At 52.9% G+C, this 21,108-nt stretch overlaps 1 protein-coding gene across 17 annotated transcripts in view; it reads right to left on the bottom strand.

Moving 5' to 3' along the window:
• ANKRD17 (ankyrin repeat domain 17) overlaps positions 1-21,108 on the bottom strand; it is a 2,430,147-nt gene that overhangs the window by 539,457 nt on the left and 1,869,582 nt on the right. The gene's annotated exons all lie outside the window — the stretch shown is intronic.

Raw genomic sequence — 21,108 nt, 5'->3', positions numbered from 1 at the left:
TCGAATGGGGGGGCCCATGAGTTTAGATAGCACCACATTAAGGTCCCATCCTGGTGATGGGTTTGAAATAGGAGGGTGAAGTCTCTTTAATCCTTCCATGAAGGCTTCAACTACTGGTACTTTCCACCACGACACCTTGTTATGGGAGGTAGTGTATGCTGACAGAGCTGCCAGGTGTACCTTCAGTGAATTAAAAACCAACCCTGCGTCCAGCAGGTGGAGCATGTATGTGACAATTGTGGAAGGAGTGCAATAAACCGGGTTGATTTGCTTATTCTGGCACCAGATAACAAATCTTTTCCATTTGTCAAAGTAGCAGTGCCTCGTGTTTGGGTCCCTAGATTCTCTTAGGATGTCCATACATCTCTGCGGTAAATTGAGATGTCCAAACTTTATGACCTCAGGAACCATGCTGCCAGGTTCATTGAGTTGGGTTGAGGATGCACTTTCTGACCTTGGTGCTGGGACAGTAAGTTGTACCAGCCCAGGAGTTTGATGGGTTCGCACACCGCCGTGTGGGAACCACGGTTGTCTCGCCCACATGGGAGCAACTAGGACGAGCGTCATCGATTCTCTGTTCATCTTATTCACCCCCTTCCTGATGAGGTGTTGGTGGAAAAGCGTACGCAAACATCCCTGACCAGTTCATCCACAGGGCGTTCCCCTGGCAGTCTGGCTGGGGAACCGTGGATGCGAATCCTGGGCACTGTCTGTTTACGCGTGTGGCAAATATGTCTATAGTGGGGAAACCACACTGAGAGAAGAGATCTTCTACGATTTCTCTGTGTAGACAGCGTTTGTGTTCCTCTGGGAGGGGGGGGTCTCTGCTCAAAGCGTCCGCCAGAGAATTGAGATCCCCTGGAACATGTTGAGATGACAGGAAGATGTTCCGTCTGAGTGCCCATATCCAAATTTTCTGGGCAAGCTTGGACAGATTTGGCGAACAAGTCCCTCCTTGTTTGTTCAGGTAAAACATGGCTGTTGTGCTGTCTGTCTGGATCTGCACTGACAGGTTCAACAGGTAGGGCTTGAACGCTTGAAGCACTCTGAAAACTGCCAGAAGCTCTAGCAGATTGATATGATTCTTGGCCACTGAGTGAGACCAGAGACCCTGAGCTATGTGGTGGAGATGGTGTGCTCCCCACCCTGACAGGCATGCGTCCGTTGTGACTATCGCCTGTATCTCGGGATCGTAAAAGGGTTTCCCCTTGGACAGATTTTCTCTTGTCCACCAGTGAAGGCTTTGTACAAGTGTTGGCGAAACGACCACTAGATCGTCCCACTGGCCACTTGCCTGAGACCACTGTTTCGCCAACCATTCTTGCATGGGACACATGCGCAGGCGCGCGTGGGGGACCAGGTAAATACATGACGCCATCATGCCCAGCAAACGCATTGCGTTGCGTACCGTTATCTAGCGACCGGCCTGATATTGCACAATTTGCAGCAGTATATTCCGAATTCTTTCCTCTGATAGAAAGGCCAACCCCTCTTGTGTGTTTAGGACAGCTCCTAGGAACTGTTTGGAGGGGCTTGGCACCAGATTTGACTTTTTCTCGTTTATGGAGAAACATAATTCGAAGAGGAGGTCGATCGTTCTTTGAATGTTTGTTCTGCAAATTACTGGGGTCTCCCCCGTGATGAGCCAGTAGTCCAGGTAAGGGTACACCGGGATTGCCTCCCTGCGTAGGTGTGCTGCCGCCACCGCCAGTACCTTGGTGAATACCCTTGCGGCCGAGGCTATCCCGAAGGGCAGTCCCTTGAACTGGTAGTGCTGACTGTCCACCTTGAAGCGCAAGTATCTTCTGTGCGCTGGGAACATGGAAATATGAAAATAGCCATCTTTCATGTCCAATGTTGCCATGTAATCCCCCTTTTTTAGGAGGGGGGATTACCTCTTGGAGAGTAGTCATGCAAAATTTTTGGGGCTTGACATACTTGTCTGCAGGCCGTAAGACTAATACTGGGCGCATTGTTAAATCTTTCTTTGGTACAAGGAAGTAAATTGAATAAATAACCTTGTTTACCTGGTGTCCTGGGACGAGTCTGATCGCGTCCTTTGCTAGCAGATTAATGATCTCCTCGAGGATTCTTTGGTAGACTAGAGAATGTGTTCTTTGTCGTGGAGGGTGGTTTCGGGGACGCTCTAAGAGTTATATGCAGTATCCTGCGGACACTGTAGACAGCACCCATCTGTCTGATGTGATCCCTTCCCAAGCTTGGGTGAAGTTGGAAATGCGTCGTCCTACTGGAGATGTGTGAGAAGGGACCCTGAACGGAGCGTCACTGTTTTGGTGGAGGCGTGCCGCCGCCTCTACTGGGGCTGCCTCTACCTTTATCCCGTCATCTCTTATCCCCCTACTATAACCTTGGGTCGACTGTTGGTTATTGTTCCACTGCGTACCCTGGCCCTGGGAATAGTTTGACCCTCTTTGGGAATTTTGTCCGCGTGTGCGGCGAAAATTGCCATTACCCCTTTGATTAGGGGGTTTGGTGGTTAGTTGACCTAGGGACTTGAGTGTTTCATACTCGTCGTTGGCATTTTTCAGCGCGTCCTCGACCGCCTTACCGAACAACAGATCTGGGTCCACCGGTTTGTCTAACAATGATGCTCGTGTTTCGGCCTTGAATCCAGACTGCCGTAACCAAGCGTGTCTCTTGATAACAGTACCCTCTGCTATCAATCTACCGGCATTATCTGCGGCATCAAAGGTTGCCTTTAAAATGCAACCGGATACGGCTCTCCCTTCTGCTGAGACTCGTGCCAATTGGCTGTTTAGGGGCTCTGGGGCGGAATCTATGAGTGCCGCGACTTCCTCCCACTGGTGGCAGTTATAACTCGCCATTAGGGTGGTGGAGTTGGCGATTCTTGCTTGGTAGGCAGAAGTGGAGGAAACATTTCTGCCGAACCCATAGATTTTCTTGCTCTCCTTGTCAGAAGGAGCTTCTGATGAGGACAAGGGTGTTCCTGCCCTCTTGCGGGCATTTGTAACGACTAGCGAGTCCGGTTTCAGATGCCCTCTTATATACAGTGGGTCTGATTGGGCTGCCCTGAATAGCTTCTCAATCTTGGGATTGACTGCCCTGGTGAGATTGGGGTTTACCAGTGAAGGGTCTATTCTTCTTTGGATGGACTTAAGGATAGGGATGGCCTGCGCAACAGGTCTCCTTTCTCCCACCAACTCTTCAGCAAAATCCCTTTCCTCCTGAGCACCCTGGGTGTCAATGTGGAAGTGGTTTGCTGCTCTAGATAGGATAGATAGAGTGTAGAGTATGTACCACCCCCCACTGGGCCTTCCGAGGCCCAAGTCCGTCGTGCAGCTCTCGACGGTTGTTTTCTTCTCGGGGCCGGCGTCGAGTGTCGAAGTTCGGTGACTCGACATTGGGGTGGAGAAAATGGGGAAACATTAAGATATTTTGCAAAATTATGGCTAAGGCCAGGGAACTCCGCAGGATGCTTCCGACCAGTATGGTGGAAAAAAACAATCTGAAGGTCCTAGACGCGTGAGGGATCATGGGTACAGTGGACGTCACACTAGGGATAGTATTACTGGCACGCCCTGTGTCGACACCCATCTTCGAGTTTCAAAAAACAAACTGTAATACTCCCTCCACCTGGCAAGCCTGTTCTTCAGTGCGCGTGAAGTCAGTGCGTCGCACGCGGTACAACCTTCCCACCCGTGATCAGGGCGAAGGCAGCAGAGGCAAAGAGCGTGGGGCTCGGATGTGGGGGAAGAGCCCCTCGCAGGCTGGACTCCTGCTGAAGCCCGCTGAAGTCGACATATGCCCGTGGAGGAGCATGACCACGGAGGACCGAATACCTGAATGACACAGAGAAGATAAAAAGACAGAAGATGATCTGGGGAAGAGTGCGTTGTATTACATGGCCGAAGCCAAACCCAGGAGCGCTGGTGAAATCAGCCCGTTCCCGTCAAGGCGGAAAAGGGGAATGAGGAGTGGCGCAGGTGGGCAGAGTCAGGGTAGGGCATGCCACCAGGACCACACCCCCGCGCACCTCCACATTTATAGGGGAAGAAGGTTTTTTCTGGTGAAAAATGTTCTGTCTCCCATCCCTAGGAAGGGACGTTCATGCAGTATGGAGGAAAGGAGACGGGACATAAAAGAGTACGTAGGTAAAGCTATCTCCTCATTTAGATGAAAAGCGGAGACTAACTTAGGTAGCAACGTGGGGTGCATTCTCAGGACCACCTTATCTTTGTGAAAAGTAGTATAGGGTTCTGATGCCATCAAAGTCTGGATCTCACCGACTCTGCGAGCAGAGGTGAGACCCACCAACAAATCTGTTTTAATTGTGACCAATCTGATGTCCGCGGACACCATTGGTTCGAAAGGTTTGTGCGCCAGGGCGCCCAACACTACATTGAGATCCCACACGGGGTGTGGCTTCTTGATGGGCGGGTAGAGCCTGGTGAGGCCTGCCAAATGCCATTTAACCACCGGGTTGGAGTAGGAGAAGACCTCCTCCTCAAAATTCCTGTAGGCCCCTTTGGCTGCCAAGTAGGTGCGGCAGGTGTCTATTTGCACCTCTGAGTGAGCGAGGTGTGCAGAGAAGGAACAAGTTACTTACCTGTAACTGTTGTTCTCCAGCATGGGTCTGGCATGGATTCACATGCTCATGAATATTCCCCGTCGTCAGGCTGGGAATCCTCGGTAAAGAAAAAACCAGTATCAGTTTCGTTTCTGATCTGTCTTTCGTAGTAATAACCAATCACTGATCTCTGCGTCATACTGACCAAAGCCAATGACTGCCCTCTACCTAAGCCCCGCCTCTGGCAGCCATCTTCAGATTTGGAAGCACGTGAAGTGGCAGTATGACCAAGTGAAGAGCCGCAGAGGGGTAGGCGGGAGGGTTCGCATGTGAATCCATGCCAGACCCATGCTGGAGAACAACAGTTACAGGTAAGTAACTTGTTCCTTCTCCAGCATGGGGTCTGGCATGGATTCACATGCTCATGAATAAAGAATACATAGCAGTACACATGCACAACCACGGGAGGTGGCAAAGGCTCAACATTAAGCATCACATCAACTCAACATTAAGCATCTTACCTCCTCACCAGGCTCACCTCAGGCGAACAGGTTGCGCAGCACTGCTTGGCCGACCCTGGACTCCTCCCTGGAATCCCGGTCGACGCAGTAGAATTTCGTGAAGGTGTGCGTCGACCTCCACGTAGCAGTCCTGCATATGTCCAGCAGGGGCACACCAGATAGGAACGCCGTGGTAGCTGCGATCACTCTGGTGGAATGGGCTCTCGGACGGCCAGGCAGCGGTCGGTTTGCCAACCGGTGACAGTACATGATACAGCCGGAGAGCCATCTGGAAATGGAAGCCTTCGAGAGAGCCTTCCCCTGATTGACAGGTCCAAAGTTCACAAAGAGTTGTCACGTCTTCCGAAAACACTTCGTGCGGTCCACGTAGAACTTCAGCGCTCTAGCCACATGCAGCGAGTGCAAAGTCCTCTCAGCCGGCGACGAAGGCGACGGGAAGAACACAGGCAACACCAAGGGTTTGTTGAGATGGAAGTCCGACGGTACCTTGGGCATGAAGGAGGGGTGCGTCCTGAGCACTACCCTCGTGTCGTGAAAAGTCAAGTACGGGCCCTTGCAGGAAAGGGCCTGGATCTCTCCCACTCGTCGTGCGGAGGTGATGGCCACAAGAAACGCTGTTTTACACGACAGAAATTTCAACGGAGCTGAGTGCAGAGGCTCGAACGGAGGTCCCATGAGCTTGGTCAGCACTACGTTGAGCTCCCACGCCGGGGCCGGAGCCTTCACCGGCGGGAACGATCTGAACAGTCCCTTCATGAACTCTTTCACCAGACGATGAGACCACAAGGACGTCCGCCCCGTGGTTCTGGTGTATCGGGAGATCGCAGCAAGATGAATCTTGATGGACGCGTGTGCCAGTCCAGCTTTGGCCAGCGTCAGCAGGTACGGCAGTACTTGGGGGGCCGTAATCCGTAGAGGGTTAATCTTCTGTGCGTGGCACCAGACAGAGAACCTCTTCCATTTGTGTCCGTAGCATTTAAGAGTCGAGGGCGCCCTGGCCTTTGCAAGAACCTCTCTGCAGTCGGCCGGTATGTCGTATCCTCCAAACTCTAGCGCTGCAGGAGCCAGGCCTGCAAGTTCAGCGATTTCGGGTCGTGGTGGAGGATGGCGCCTCCTTCTCTGGAGAGTAGATCCGCGTCCACCGGCAGCTTGATTGGCGGGGACGCTGACAAGTCCAGAAGGTCCGGGAACCATATCTGCCTCGGCCACGCAGGTGCGACGAGGATCATCCTGCACCGTGACCTCTTGAGCTGGTTGACGAGCCGGATTAGCAGTGGCAAAGGAGGGAACGCGTAGAGGAACAGGCCCTCCCAGGGGAACGAGAAAGCATCGCCCATGCTCCTCGCCTGGGGAAACCTGCTGGCGAACCTCCGGCACTTGGAGTTCGTCGCCGACGCGAACAGGTCGATCTGGGGTGTGCCCCACCGTCGGAAGAGGCGATCCACTAGATCCTGCCGTAGCTCCCACTCGTGGCACGAGCGCAGCTCCCTGCTGAGTGAGTCGGCGATGGTGTTTTTTATCCCTGCCAGATGAAACGGCACCAGAAATATCCTTTGGGTGATGGCCCAATGCCACAGGTCCTGCGCCTCCTTGGACAGGGCTGGGGACCTGGTTCCGCCCTGTTTCCTGATGTAAAACATGGTGGTGGTGTTGTCGGTGAAGATCCTCACCACCTTGCCCTTGAGGGACGGAAGGAAGGACCTGAGGGTCCAAAACACTGCACGGAGCTCCAGGACGTTGATATGTAGGGATTTCTCCGTCGGGAGCCAAAGGCCTCTTGCGTGCAGATTTTCGGTGTGCGCTCCCCACCCTTCCAGGGAGGCATCCGTGGTCACTGTCTCCTGGTGGGCTGGGGTCTGGAAGTCCAAGCCCGCCGTCAGATGCGCGCGGGTGCCCCACCACCGGATCGCTCGTCGGAAACTCTCGTCGAGTGTGATCCTTTCCTCGAAGCTGCCCGTCGTTTGGATCCAGCACGCGTCCAGGAACTCCTGCAACGGGCGCATCCGGAGCCTGCACATGGGAATGAGGTAGATGCAGGAAGACATCATTCCGAGGAGGGACTTGATGGACCTCACCTTGGCCGCGTCGGCCACCAACATCCGCTGCACCTTGCCCAGGATGGTCCGGGTCCTCTCCTCCGACGGGGAGGCCAGAAGGGACACTGTGTTGAGCCTCGCTCCCAGAAACAGAGCGTCTTGCGCGGGTACCAGGTGGGTTTTGGCGTAGTTCACGGAGAATCCCAGGTCCGTGAGAAGTTGGACGGTCCTTGCCGTGTGAACCACGGCGAGCTCCCTCGTCTTGGCTCGGATGAGCCAGTCGTCCAGGTAGGGGTAGACGTGGACCCCCTCGCGGCGCAGCTGCGCCGCCACCGGTGCGAGGCACTTGGTGAATACCCTGGGTGCCGACCGTAGTCCGAAGGGGAGGGCTTTGAACTGGTAATGACGCCCTTGGACCACAAACCTGAGGAATTTTCGGTGCCCCTTTAGGATGGGAATATGGAAGTAGGCATCCTCCAAATCCAACGACGACAGGAAGTCTCCTTCCTCCAGCTGACCCAGGACGTGCTGGAGGGTGACCATCCGGAACTTCTGCGCCTTGATGAACTTGTTCAGACGTCGCAGGTCCAGGATGGGGCGCCATCCCCCCGTCTTCTTCTTCACGAGGAAGTATCTCGAGTAAACTCCGGAGCCCCGAAGCCTCTTTGGGACGAGTTCGATGGCGCCCTTCCTGAGCATCGCTTTTACCTCCAGGAGAAGTTGAGGGACGTGAAGTTCTTTCCTGGCCACGGGGGGGACGCGCGGGCACCTTTTCTGGAACTCGAGCGCGTGGCCCCGGGCCAAGGCGTCCAGCACCCAACTGTCGGTGGAGATGGACTCCCACACGCTGACGAAGCTCGCCAGCCGGCCTCCCACCGGGGTGCTTCGGTGGGGGCCAGACCCCACGGCCGGTTTAATCCTGCTTCGACGAGGCTTTGCCGCCTTGACCTCCTTGGCGACGACGGCGGGGTCCGCCAGACTTGCCTCGTCCTCTGTAGGCCTCCTGAGACGACGAGCGGGCCGCTTGACGGTAGGTGGAGAAACCGCCGCCGGAACCTTTGGAGGCGCCCTTGCCTTCGCTGCTCCGAAAGGGCGTCCGTCGTTGTTGCAGAACTCCCAGGGCCCGGGCCGTCTCAGTGTCCGCTTTAATGGCCTGAAGGGAATCGTCCACTGTTTTCCCAAACAGGTTGTTCCCATCGAAGGGCATGTCCAGGACTCTGGTCTGAACTTCTTGACGGAAGTCCGTAGCCTTGAGCCATCCACGCCGCCTAAGGCAAACGCCGTTGCCCAACTGGCGGAACCCAGTGTCGGCGATGTCCGTCGCAACGGTAATGGCGTGGTCCGAAGCCACCTCACCTTCCTGCAGGATCTCCAGGGCCTCTGTCCTCTTGTCGTCCGGCAGGAAGTCCAGCAGGGGAGCCAGTTTGTACCAGAGCTCCCTGTCGTAGCGGGCCACGATAGCCAAGGCGTTGGCCGCTTTAATCGTCGTCGCTGCCGACGAGATGACTCTGCGTCCCATAGCGTCCAATTTCTTTCCCTCACCGTCCGGTGGGGAAGTCGATGTGGAGGCCGCACCCCCCCCGCTTTCTTCCTGGCCGCCGCGGAGACGACAGAGTCCGGGGTAGGCTGCGCCCGGAGGCACAGGGGGGCCGTGTCCGGGACCCGGTACTTCTTCTCGTACCGGTCTCTTCTAGCTGGCGTCGTGGAAGGGTTCTTGAGGAGGGTGAGGCCCTCATCCCAAATGTTGTCCAATAGAGGCACTGAGAGGACCGTCTTCCTCTTGGCCTCGCGCCGCTGATAAAGGAAACCTTCCTTCTTCTTCTCCTCAGGGCAGAGTTGGAAAAGCTCGGATGCCCTGGTGATCATGGAGTGGAACGATCCAATCTCGTCGGGCGGAGAAGCCCTGGTGGGAGGCGACGACGGTACATCCTCGTCGTATACCTCGTCGTCCGTACCCGTCGCTGCCGTGTCAGTCCCCGTATCATCCCCTCGGGTGGACGGGGAGGAGGGCTGGACTGGGCGCGACGGCTGAAAAGGAGGTGGAGGGTGGATCCTTCTTTTCTTAGTAGGGGGAACACCAGAAGGTCCCGGTTCTGGGTCCCCCGACGGGAGAGGTTCCTCCGTCGGCAATGGTAGTCTCGTCCTTATCTCTGAGCATAAGGACTGTATAGCCAACAAAATGGCCGCCGAGTTGTCTTGCGGTGCTGGCAGAGGGGAATCCGACGGGCGATCATGGGCCCCGTCGGTACCCTCGACGATGTCGTCGTCACCTGCGTCGGGATCCATCCCGACGGGCCGGTCTTCTTCCACGCCGAGGCCGTGGCTTAAGACCTCGACCAGTTCCTCCTCCGAGGTTGAAGCCGAATCTACGACGACGCCCTGCCCCCCCTTTCTCTTCCCCTCAGGGGATTTCACGGGGGTCCTATCGATGGGCATAAAAGAGGACTCCCTCCGAGGTGGCAGGGAGACTCTGAGCCCCGAGGTCGCCACCACTGGTGTAGCCTGCACAGGCTGAGCCAGGGCCGCCGCGACAGTTTCGATAGAGGGCTTGGCCGGATGGATTAAGGCCTTCACCACCTTAGGTGCGCTCACCGCCTTATCCTTGAGGGGGGGGGGGGACACCGCCTCGCTCCCCCTCCGCCTTCGAGCTCGACCGGGGCCTCTCCAGGTGCTTCGCCGGGTGCTCGGCCTTCCTCTTACCCGACCCAGAGCGGTGGCTCGTGGTTGATGGTGCCGGGGAGGGTGCGCCCTGCCTGGCGCCCGTAGAGCCCGACCGTTCGGCGCTCCCGGTGCCAGCGGACTCGCGGTGCTTGGCCTTATGTTGGACCCCCGTCGCCGGGGCGTCCTCAAAGGTCTTAGAAGACCGCTCGGATTTCTTCTTCTTCTCGCCGGACGTGCTCTTCCCTTCTAGCCAGTTGGCGAGACGTTGATGGCGGTCCTTCATGGTCCGCTCCGACATGTTGCCGCAAAACGCACAGTCCTTCTCCACGTGTGTCTTGTCCTCATGTAGGCAGTAGAGACAAAAAGAGTGTTCGTCCTCCTTGAAGACGTTCTGCAGCTGGCATCCAGGGCAGACCCTGAACAGCTTTCCGGGCGTCTAGTTTCCCTTCTCCTGGGCCATGACCGGGCCTGAGAAACTTCTGGAGTCCTCCAAAAGCGTAGCTCGACGAAATCTTCACCCTTGAGGGGCGCAGACGAATCCGACACGGGTCCCCGTTGATCGGATAGAGAGTCGGTGGAGCTTGAGGCTCTTTTGACCGAAAAAACGAAGTTTTTGAGAAAAAACGTGAAAAAATAGCACTAACGCTCGAGAGCAATAGCACGAGGATCCCAACACATGAACGTGCGGTAAAAATCTGAAGATGGCTGCCAGAGGCGGGGCTTAGGTAGAGGGCAGTCATTGGCTGTGGTCAGTATGACGCAGAGATCAGTGATTGGTTATTACTACGAAAGACAGATCAGAAACGAAACTGATACTGGTTTTTTCTTTACCGAGGATTCCCAGCCTGACGACGGGGAATATTCATGAGCATGTGAATCCATGCCAGACCCCATGCTGGAGAATGAGAGAAAAACGTCCAATGTGCAAGTAAGGGGGTTGATCTCCTTAGAGAGTCCGCCCAGTGACAGAACCTGGTCCATTTACTCTTGTACTGGCTCCTAGTAGCCCTGCTCCTAGCGCCCTGAATGATGTCCAGATTAGCATGAGACAGGCTCAGACACTTCAGTGTGACCTGTTCAGGAACCACGCTGCAAGGGCTAATTTATGTGGAGTGGGGTGGACGACCCTGCCCCCTGCTGCGAGCGGTGGGCCCAGCGGTAGGTGAACGGGTGGCCTGTCCGAGAGGCCGAGGAGCTCTAAGAACCACGGTCTTGTCGGCCACCACGGAGCTATCAGAATGATGAAGAGGTGACATGATTCTCTTATCTTGCAGATCACCTTGTGGATCAGGGGTGTGGGAGGGAATGCATACACAGTCAAGCCATTCCACTGTATCTGGAATGCGTCGCCCAGGGAGTCGGGCCTTGCCCCTGCCAGGACGCGAACTGCTGCCACTTCCTGTTGGAGAAGGAGGCAAAGATGTCCACCTGAGTATGCCCCCATCTGGTGAAGACCCCGAGCAGGACCTGATCATTCAATTGCCATTCGTAATTGTCCGCGCCCAGTCTACTGAGCCTGTCCGCTTCCTGGTTGGACTCCCCATGGAGGTGGATTGCAGTCAGGTAGATTTTGTTCTCCAGGGCCCATTCCCACATGCTGACTGCTAGGCTGCACAGCGGAGGGGACCCTGTGCCACCCTGCTTTTTGACATAATACATGCTGGTGGAGTGGTCCGTCTGGATGAGGATGACCTTGCCCCCTATCAGAGGAAGGAAAGCCTTGAGAGCTAACCAGATAGCCTTCAGCTCTAGCCAGTTGATATGAGATTCCTACTCCTGCAGGGTCCAAACTCCATGGACATTGTGGTTGTCCAGCGTAGTCCCCCAGCCTTCCAGTGAGGTATCCGTGGTGATGGTGACCTGAGGGGGTCCCTGCTGGAAGGGCCTGCTGGAAGGGCCTACCAGTCCGCATGTTGCAGTCCCTGGACCACCAGGTTAGGTCAGGGGGGAGAGAAGGAGGAATGTTGACAAGTTCCGCCTGGGAGACCCACTCCTGATTACATGAGGCTGTGAAGTGCAGCTGTAATCTCTTCATCTTGAGTCTAGTGTGGGTGACGGCCAGTAGGACGCTCCCATGATTTCCAGTAAATGCTGGTACCACCAGGACGAGGTCACCTCTCGGCTGAGGAAGTGCTTTGCGGCCCTCTTGATGGTCATGATCTTGTCCTCCGAGGGGAAAACTCTCTCTGAGCTTGTGTCCCATATGAAGCCCAGAAAGGTCAGGCACTGCATAGGCTCTAGCTGAGATTTCTTGAGGTTGATAGAAAATCCCAGCTCGTGGAGTGTGATCATAAGGACGGAGGCTGCCTGCGGAGAACTCGCCGATGAGCCAGTCGTCCAGGTACGGGGGAGACATGATGGCCCTGAGGAGGGCCACCACTGCATTCATCAGTCTGGTAAACACCCTGGGGGTTCAGTTGAGGCCGAAGGGTAAAAGCTTGCATTGGAAATGGCAGTCCATGATCCTGAACCGTATAAAAGGGCGATGAGGCTGCCAAATTGGGACGTGTAGGTAAACATCCTTCAGATCATGGGAGCACATCCAGTCTCCCCTGTACAGTTTCTCCCCAATGAGAGCTGGGGTAACCATCTTGCATTTTTTTTTTATATTTCTTTTTATTAAATACAAACTAGTCACAATAACAAGACAGCAGGAAACATTGGTCAAAGAAAAAGGGGGTCACCTCATTGATAGCGAAACAATGCGGTAGTGGGGTGAAGTGGTGGGACAGTCCAGTGGGGGGAGGGGGAAAGAGGGAGGGAAGGAGGTCAGGGCCCCAGGGAGCAGCCCGTGGGAGGGAAACAATGGAGAGACCGGGGGGGGGGAGGTTAGGGGTGTTCTACGGTTCTCAGCGTTTCCTTGTCCTGCGTACCCCTTGGTTTATAAGGTTAAGCATTCTCAATCCATTTCCCTCACACCTTTAAGTGCTTCCCCCGGACAGCCCCAGGTAGTGTATATCCTCCTTTCCATCTTGCATTTTTGAAGAGGGAGGGAGAGGTTGAGGGTGGAGAGGTCCAACACAACTCTCAGGCCAGCTTGGTTCTTCTTTTGTATGGCGAAAATCCTTGAGTAGAAGTCAAGCCTTGCTGGGAGGTTGGGACTTCTTCCACTGCCTGGCTCTCGACGAACGCACAAACGTCCACCAACAGAGTTGCTGTCCCAATCTGTGGGAGTGGAGGAGAGGGAGCGAGGGAGGGATCGGTAGACGGCACCCCGTGGAAACTACGGATAGGATCCAGGGTTCCGCGAACCTCTGACGCCAGAACTGTGCGTGAAGGGCAAGCCTGCCCCCCACTGTAGACACGTGGACCCGAAGGGGCGCGTCATGCCTTCTTTCCGTCTGAGGCCGATGCTAAAAAAGGGGATTGAAAGAATCCCTTGCCCACCCCCCTTTTGTTGCTTGCGCCAGTGCTGACTCGGAGAACGGTTAGGCTGTCTGAACCTCCATTCTTAGAAGCCCAGGAACCCGCCAACCGCCCGCCCTTTATCAGAGCGTTGATCCAACTGGGTGTACGCCTTGGGAGTGGCCTTCGTAAGGATAAAGACTTTTATCTAGCTCCTCATCGGTGGTGGAGTGAAAGAGGTCGCCACCCTCAAAAGGAAGGTCCAATATGCGTTCCTGGACGTCTGGGTTGAACTTGGTAGCCCGAAGCCAGGCAGTCCTCATGTCTGTGGCGATGCAGATGGCCCGGCCTGAGGTGTCAATGTGGGCCACTGTGGACTCCATGATGTCCTGCGCCACCAATTTAGCCTCTGCCAGCCCCGCCTTGAAACGTGCCTGGCTCTACACCAGAAGTTCTGGAAGGAAGTCAGCTATTTCCCGCCAAAGCCTCTAGTTAATGGTTGCCAGCATGCCATCCACACTGGATTGATGAAGGTGCAGTGAGGCGTTGGAATACATTGTCTTTCTGTACGCCTCCAAGATCTTCTCCTTGCTTAGAAGCGCTGAGGACGAGGTGGCAGAGGACCAGTGAGGCTTGGAGTAAAGTGACGCAGCAGCGATCACTGAAGAGTGCGGTTGAGGATGCGCCGACAGCATGAGTGGATCCCCCTCCAATTGCCAATACTTGGCGTCAAGGCACCGATTGACAGGCTGGGCTGAATGGGGAATTGCCTGAATGATTCTACTCGCGAGAACGGCACGATTCTGCAAGATCGAGCAGGTGGTTTCATTAGGCAGATGACAATGGCGGGGAAAAGTTAAGTTACAAATAGCCATTTCTTGAAAGGGAGTCAGCGTCCATACGGCTTGGGAGGTCTTTCGATCTTATGCAAACAAACCCTAAACAACCTATGAGAAACATATTAAGCACAAAGAAGTGTATACTTGGATGGCTTCTGACAAAATGGGCATCTGACTAAAGAAAAAAGGATCCGTTCAGATGATGAGTTGAACATAAAATAGTAAAATGTGTCAAGCTACCTTATGGGAAGAACAATGTACTATCTCTGTACAAGTCTTGAAGAAGACTAGCATCAGTACCCATCTGTGGGCATCTAGACAGCACATTGTCGAAACTATAGTTGAGGGATGTTTGTTAATGATATAGGGAGGAATATGCTAGTAGGCAGAACTCTCCACAAACACCTCTAGTCGGCTATTACTTATATGGTGTTTCTTCTAGTGGAATGCTTTAATATTCATGATAACAAGCCGGGTCTATCAATACAACTCATGAGTTAATAGATCTATGGTGTTATTTTCATCGATTCCACTTTTGCACATGCAATTGTTGCACTGAATAAGAGTGTATCCCATGAAGATCGAAGCACTTGATGATCAATTTTGATATATGTACAATGTTTTAAAAAAATTCAAAGTAATGTGGCAGTGAGATCTAATGTTCTAGTATTTACATTTTGTAATTTTGTATGTTTGATTTTAAAGAAAATGAGTATTAATTCAATAAAGAATTTGATAATAAACAATATGGATATATGAGTAGCCCACACTGCATTTTTTCACTCTCAGCCTTCTCCAATGTGGCCAATGGTCCTTTTGCTTAGAATAATTTAAATTTATTTAAAGGCCTCCTACATGGTTTTGGCTAATTGTTTCATCCCCATATGCCCACGAAGAAGGGGATACCCATTCTCTAGGTTTTGATGAATGGGGTTTAAGCCATCCCTTTTTGGCCAAGGTGAAAACGTCCTTCTGCATCGGGATCACCATTCTAGCCGACGGGTGTAGAGTCAGGACCTCGGCCAGAACCCCCACCTCTGGTTGTTCAACTTCAGGTTGAGGAAGCCCCAAATACTCTGCCAAACCTTCAAGTTTTTATGGAAGGCCATGGCGGACGACGCTTGTCAGTGGCCTTCTCGTCAGTGTCCACCAGCGTTTCCTACTGGTCCGGAGCAGGTGGAGGAGTGCTGGGCGCCGAGGGCTGCGGTGTGGAATCCGGAGCCGGTGGTTGCTGCGGAGGTTGGTGTGGAACTGCCTGAACTGTGGCAGACAGGGGAGACAGAATCGAAGGGGCTCCACTGGGGCCTGCGGCGCTGGAGCTATAGAAGGAATGACTATAGGCGCAGGGGCCGGTGGGAGCATGTCCCTGATCACATCCCAAAAGGATTGCACCCATCTGAGGAGATCTCATAAGTGTGAGGAACCTTTCAAAAAAACTGTCCTCACAGGCTGGTGGGGTGGCAGGTGATTTTGACGGGGTAGCGGGCAGCTGCTGGGGCCAGTGCTTACTCTGTCTTTCCGGTTGCGGGGTAAATCTGCCCTGCGATGCTGATGGATAAGATGTAGGCTACGTATCTGGTAGACACCAGTCCCATCTTGCAACTCGTTCTCCCACCTGCTACGCACCAAGGGGCAGTATCGGACGAGCAGCCATCTTTTTTGGCGCAGTGGCCATCTTGTCGAGCTGCGTGCCAAAGTCGTGGTGCTTGGCTCGTTGTCCCAGCCTCCTCCAGGACTCTTTGCCGTGGAGCATGAGACCTACCCTGCCCCTCAGGACGGGCCTGGTAGGCATATTTCCCTCGGCTGTATCGCTGATAGTGCTGCGCTCAGGCGCCCTCTCTGCCATCTGACTGGTACTAGGGCGTAGACCCTCAGGTGTACACAGAGTAAAAGAACCTTGTGGTCCCTCAGTGTTAGGCAGAATCCTGTGCAATGCCCTTAGGGACTACTACACACAATTAAGACTACAGGTGGCAATACAAGTTTTACTTTTGGTACAAGCCTGTAATACTATGTTAAAGTGGTAGCAGTAGCGGAGCAGCCAGGCTTATCTCAAGAGTACATGAGCAGTAGCCGAGATTACACAAAGGGACCACAATTACTGTGACTCAAGCAAATACTGACTCAAGGTTTCAGGTAAAAAATATAAGTACATTCATTTTTAAACCATTTGTTATAAACATGACACTTCTATTAATTCAAAACCACACGTAAAATACACTACAACCAACCAATTCACTTTGTATAGTATAGCTCAAGGTAAGTACCCTGTGTTTTAACGGACCGGTGTTGCGAAACAAAAGGCATTACCGGGAATACACTTGCGATCCCTTTTTGACAGTAATGACAGTTCGGTCTTACTAAAGAAACGCGAATCCGCAGCAAGAAATGTTACCGGGGCAAAACACACTTAGCACCTGAGATACCCAGAGAGAGTTGGGGGCAAAAATCATAGGCAATACTTTTGTCAAGAAAGACAGAATCAGAGAACACTCTTAGACAGAAATTCAAAAGACAATAGGCCGGAGCCAGTGTCAAGTGGAACCGGGTTCCTGTTTTCGAGGATCACACAGTCGGATTGTTCACGATTCAACGTAGCCAGGAGTACTTAGATATTGTCAACAGAGGAAATAAAAGTTAAAAGAAGGAGGGAAGACAAGGGTAAGCCTTGGAGGCGAAGAAAAGGGATTCACCTTAATTCCTCGAGCAGAACACAGTACCTTATTCAATGAAGAAGCTGGTGCCACGGCAGTTGTTCCTGGTAGTTTCCTGCAGACCCTCGGTTCCCGGAGCTTCGATCTGAAGGAGGATGTCTGCACCACACAGGGCTGAAGCCGGCAGCAGCGACGGTGAATAAAAGGTACGCTCCTTAAAAACAGGAGAGGCTCTTCAGATGGCTATCCGGACCACTACAGCAGGGTGCAGCGATTTCGACCACGAAGAGGATCCTCTGGCTGTAGAAGATGAGCTGGTTATCCCCACCAGGCTCAAGGGAAGACGACTCCAGACTGGATCTTCTCTGGTCGTCGAAGGGTAGATAGCTCAGGATTGCAACAGGGCTTCACCGGGGTGGGATAGTTGCAGCAGTCGATTTCTTCTCCGCTTCTCTTCTGTTCCTTGTAGTTCCAGTGGCGACTCTGACTTCTAGCCCAAGAGACCTGCCTTTTATGCGAAAATCCCCAATTCACACAGCCTGGCTGTCAATCACGCAGCAGGGGGGTTGTCCGGCTCAGACAACCACCCCAGCCAATCAAGGCAAAGTGGGACTTGGGTTTCCTAGGATACCCTGTGCAGGGGGTGACTACACCCCTCCCTCACATTCAGCCCACCTAGACACCCAGGCGCCTAGAGGAGGGCTTCTTGGCAGAAGCCCACCAAAAGACAGTGAACAAAGAAGGCAAACCTGGTTTGCCGCGCAAAGAAAACACAAGAAGGACTTTAACAAACAGAAATGGCGAATAAACCCGACCGGAGCCAAAAGAAAAAGTATTTGGTCAAGCGGGTTTAAGTTTGAGGCTAATATAATAGCCTAAAACAATACCACGTTTATATAGTATAATCGCAGTAGAAAAGTAGGGTAGATGCCACTGCCACCAGCCAAGTCTAAATGTTAAAAGAGCGAAACAATGCTCTAGGAGGTACAGATAAAAAGGGCTAAGGATTAACCCTTTCCAGTCCTCCATGTAAGATGGGGTGTACTGGATCTGTGGTTAAATGACTAAGTAAAGTTAATGGCAACTTTACCCTTTTCTGGGGGACAGTAGTAAGCCCCAGAAATGGAGTCGGTGGAAAGTCTAAAAGACAACCCTGTGTCACTGCACTGAAGGTGCTGTGTAACACACAAAAGAAGGGGGCTACTGAAGTGGTGTACTCCAGAGTCCACAATCACAAAAACAGAGGAAATTCACATAGCAAAACACAGGTAAGAGTGGGGGAAAGGCTCACACTCTTACCAAGTGAAAAAAATAAACTCCAGAAATCCAGCAGAGCTGCTGGGGACTCACTAGGTGAGGGAAATTAGCCATATAATGAGAATTCTCCCTAACACTCAGCACCGTCTCCAGAAGGATCTAATGACCCCTCGGCCTGGAGGCTGGTAGCTGAAATAGCCCCGGTACCAGTGCTGGTGCGAGAACCTGAAACGTTCCTCCCACTCTGGCATTTCCTTGTGAAGGTGTCGCGAATGTGGTGTGCGATGGAAAAAAGCCTTGGGCCTTAACTTGTGTCCGACGAAGTACTTCAAGTCCTCTGGAGGTGACTTATCGAAGAGCTCCGTCCACCGAGCTAACCTGTTCTTCAGAGTGGGCACGTGGTAGAACCCTCGCAGCCATGGTTGTGGCCAAGGTAGCGGAGGCAAAGAGCGTGGGGGTCGGACGTAGGGAAGAGCCCTTTGCAGGCTGGACACCTGCTGAAGCCCTCTGATGTCGACATGCGCCGGGGAGGAGCTTGGCGCCAAAGAACAGAGTACCTGATTGATACTGGTGAAATCGGCCCCTTCCGATCGACGTGGAAAAGGGGACGAGGATTGGCGCCGGTGGGCAGAGTCAGGGGAGCGCATGCTCCCAGGGCCGCGCCACCGCATGCCTCTAAGTTTAAAGGAGAAGAAGGTTTTTTCTGGTGAAAAAGGTTCTGTCTCCCGTCCCTAGCAAGGGACGCCCATGCAGTAAAGGGAGCATGAAGGTTCCATTAAAAAAAAAAAAAGTGGCAGGAGGTGATACAAAGAGTCCCGTGATGGAGCCAAACCTAGGGGGAGCAGCATCAAATCATGCAGGGTCCCTGTCTTGCCTTGGGTCTAGTGAATCCCATGAGACAGGAAAGCTTCTGGAGAGCATATGAGAGTGCAGGTATGGATTAACGGCATGCAATGAATGAGGGGATGCAGACGAGGGCCTAGCAAGTGTTCTTCTGGCAGAGAGAGACAGATGTAGCCATAGGTTGTTTTGGCATAGCCAGGGCAGCAGGTCACAGGATACACAGGAGCAGCCAAAAAGACCACTTGGCACAGGAAACGCCTGTCCACCAAAATCAAAAGGGAGCCATGCACACATACAGCCATCCCCACTGAGGAGCCAGGAAAAAGAAGCGGACACAGAGAGCTCATAGTGTTGGCTATAAAACTTTATTCAAAATAAATGAGGGTTGGGAAATGCCCAGCTGTCCCTACCCTAAGAGGTATTTCCCTATCTCAACCAAATACTAAGCTTCTATCCCGTGTCATGATGTCCAAAACAAAATGTCCTGTGTCCGAAATACGGTTCTAGTCTCGCACTCTACAAGTAACTCTAATGTGATAAGGATAATGTCTTTAAATGAAATATGTAACTCCAACACAAAAGTGAACAGTTCCAGGAAATGGCTCCCTTCCTCAGGTTTATCCTCACCAACACAATGAATCAATTACAAAACCTAAGTTCTTTATAATCCAAGAGGATAACTTCTTCCCCTTGGCATCACAGTTCACTCCTGGTGAGCAGCCTCCCTTTGCCAGGTCTCTTTAAAACACTCAAGCTCCTAGGGGTACGAGTCTTCCTTGGGGGGGTGGGGGGATTCTCTGGTCAACAAAAACTAAGACTTGGCTTTGCCTGGTGTACTGCCTTGCCAGGACTCTCTCATGTGGCTTCTTTACACACTTGCAAACTTGAATTTGCCCGGTATACTCTCCTGCCAGGGCTTTCCTCATGTGATTCAATTTACACACTCGCAAACTTGACTTTACCTTGCATTCACCTTATTGAATATTTCTCATGTTATCCTGAAGACATCAGGTCTCAAATTTCCTTTCATTCACTTTGCTTGCTTTCATGTGTCCTTGATAATGTTTCGAAAGCACCCCGGTGTCCCAGTTTCCCTTCTCAGGACTCACCTGCTTTGTTTGGCATTCTCCAGCTCTTCCGCGGTAAACACGTTGCAGCATTCCAGGGTCCAGATTCCTTTCGCAAGCTTGCTGGCTTCGCTCAGCTGCTCCCATGTCCCTAGTGGCTCCCGCATTGCTTTGGTGACCTTCTCTGTGTTCGGGCGGCTTCGGTACTGCTGCTCAGCTCCCGCGGCCGTCGGGGAGACGTCCCTCTTCTTCCTGCCATGGCTGATATGGTGAACCAGCATCGGCAGTCTTCCTTCCTTCACCGCCCCCCCTGAGCGGCTGGCCCCACAGTGTGCTTTGTGGCTCGGTTGTCCCTCTGTACGCACTGAGAGGACTAAGCTTTCCCATGTAGCGTCTCTGCTCCCTTTCTGGTTGGGATTTTTAAATGTCCCGGCACCTATCACAGGTTTGCAAACAATAGAGTGTGTGATGTGCTTCTCAAACTAATTGATCTTCCTTACTCCGTTAAGTCTCCTTGGCCCAGTATTTCTATACATATGGGATTGATAGGCAGCTTATGGTAGCTTACTCATGGAGTATTGAAAAATGTAATTAGTAGATTTGGTGGAGGTTTGAAGAGAACAAACACAGTAAGCCATTAGGGCTTGAGATATGGAGGGGACTTCCCTAAAAGGTAAATGGGGGTATATACTCTCACCGGACGATGCCTTGTCAACCCCCTTGAGGGTTGCCTCCACCCATATGGTCCTCCCTCATACAGCATCCCCCAGGGTCAGAATCAGGTAGCAGCTGCTGTCCCCTTGCCACACGGGGAGAGGATAGCTTTGGAGAAGGAGTGAAGACATTGTCAGATTTATCACACCACCTTTAAACCCTATGCAAGGATAGAGGACTCCAATTGTCACTCAGAATCACCCTTTCCCATCCTCTCAGAGCTCACACCTCCACATCAGAATTTGGACAGCGAGTCGCATAGGCAACAAGAAAAGCACAGGTCTGCTAATGTGACTCTGCACCCCAAAAGGCTAGCATTAACCTCTATAATGTCTAACTGACACTCTCAATGCACAAACCCACATGCCCGAAACTCAAAGCTCATGTGGAACACCACCACCAAGTAGAGGTAAAGGCTGAGGTTGTCCAGACGATCTGAACCCTGTTCGGCCAAAGCCCAGAGATAAACCATGGCCGGTTCACATGTCCAAGGCAATGGTACCTGTGCAGATCTCCGGAATATACTTCAGCCTAAAAGACAACAGGTACCTGGAAGCCAGCAAGAGGGCAAGAGAGACCCATGCCATGAAACACGGAAGCCATGCTGCCCAACCCCACAGCC

The sequence above is a fragment of the Ambystoma mexicanum genome, chromosome 6q (genome assembly GCF_040938575.1).
Source record: "Ambystoma mexicanum isolate Mex_15411 chromosome 6q, UKY_AmexF1_1, whole genome shotgun sequence".
In the NCBI taxonomy this organism is placed as follows: domain Eukaryota; kingdom Metazoa; phylum Chordata; class Amphibia; order Caudata; family Ambystomatidae; genus Ambystoma; species Ambystoma mexicanum.
This window is presented reverse-complemented; position numbering and strand designations above follow the sequence as displayed.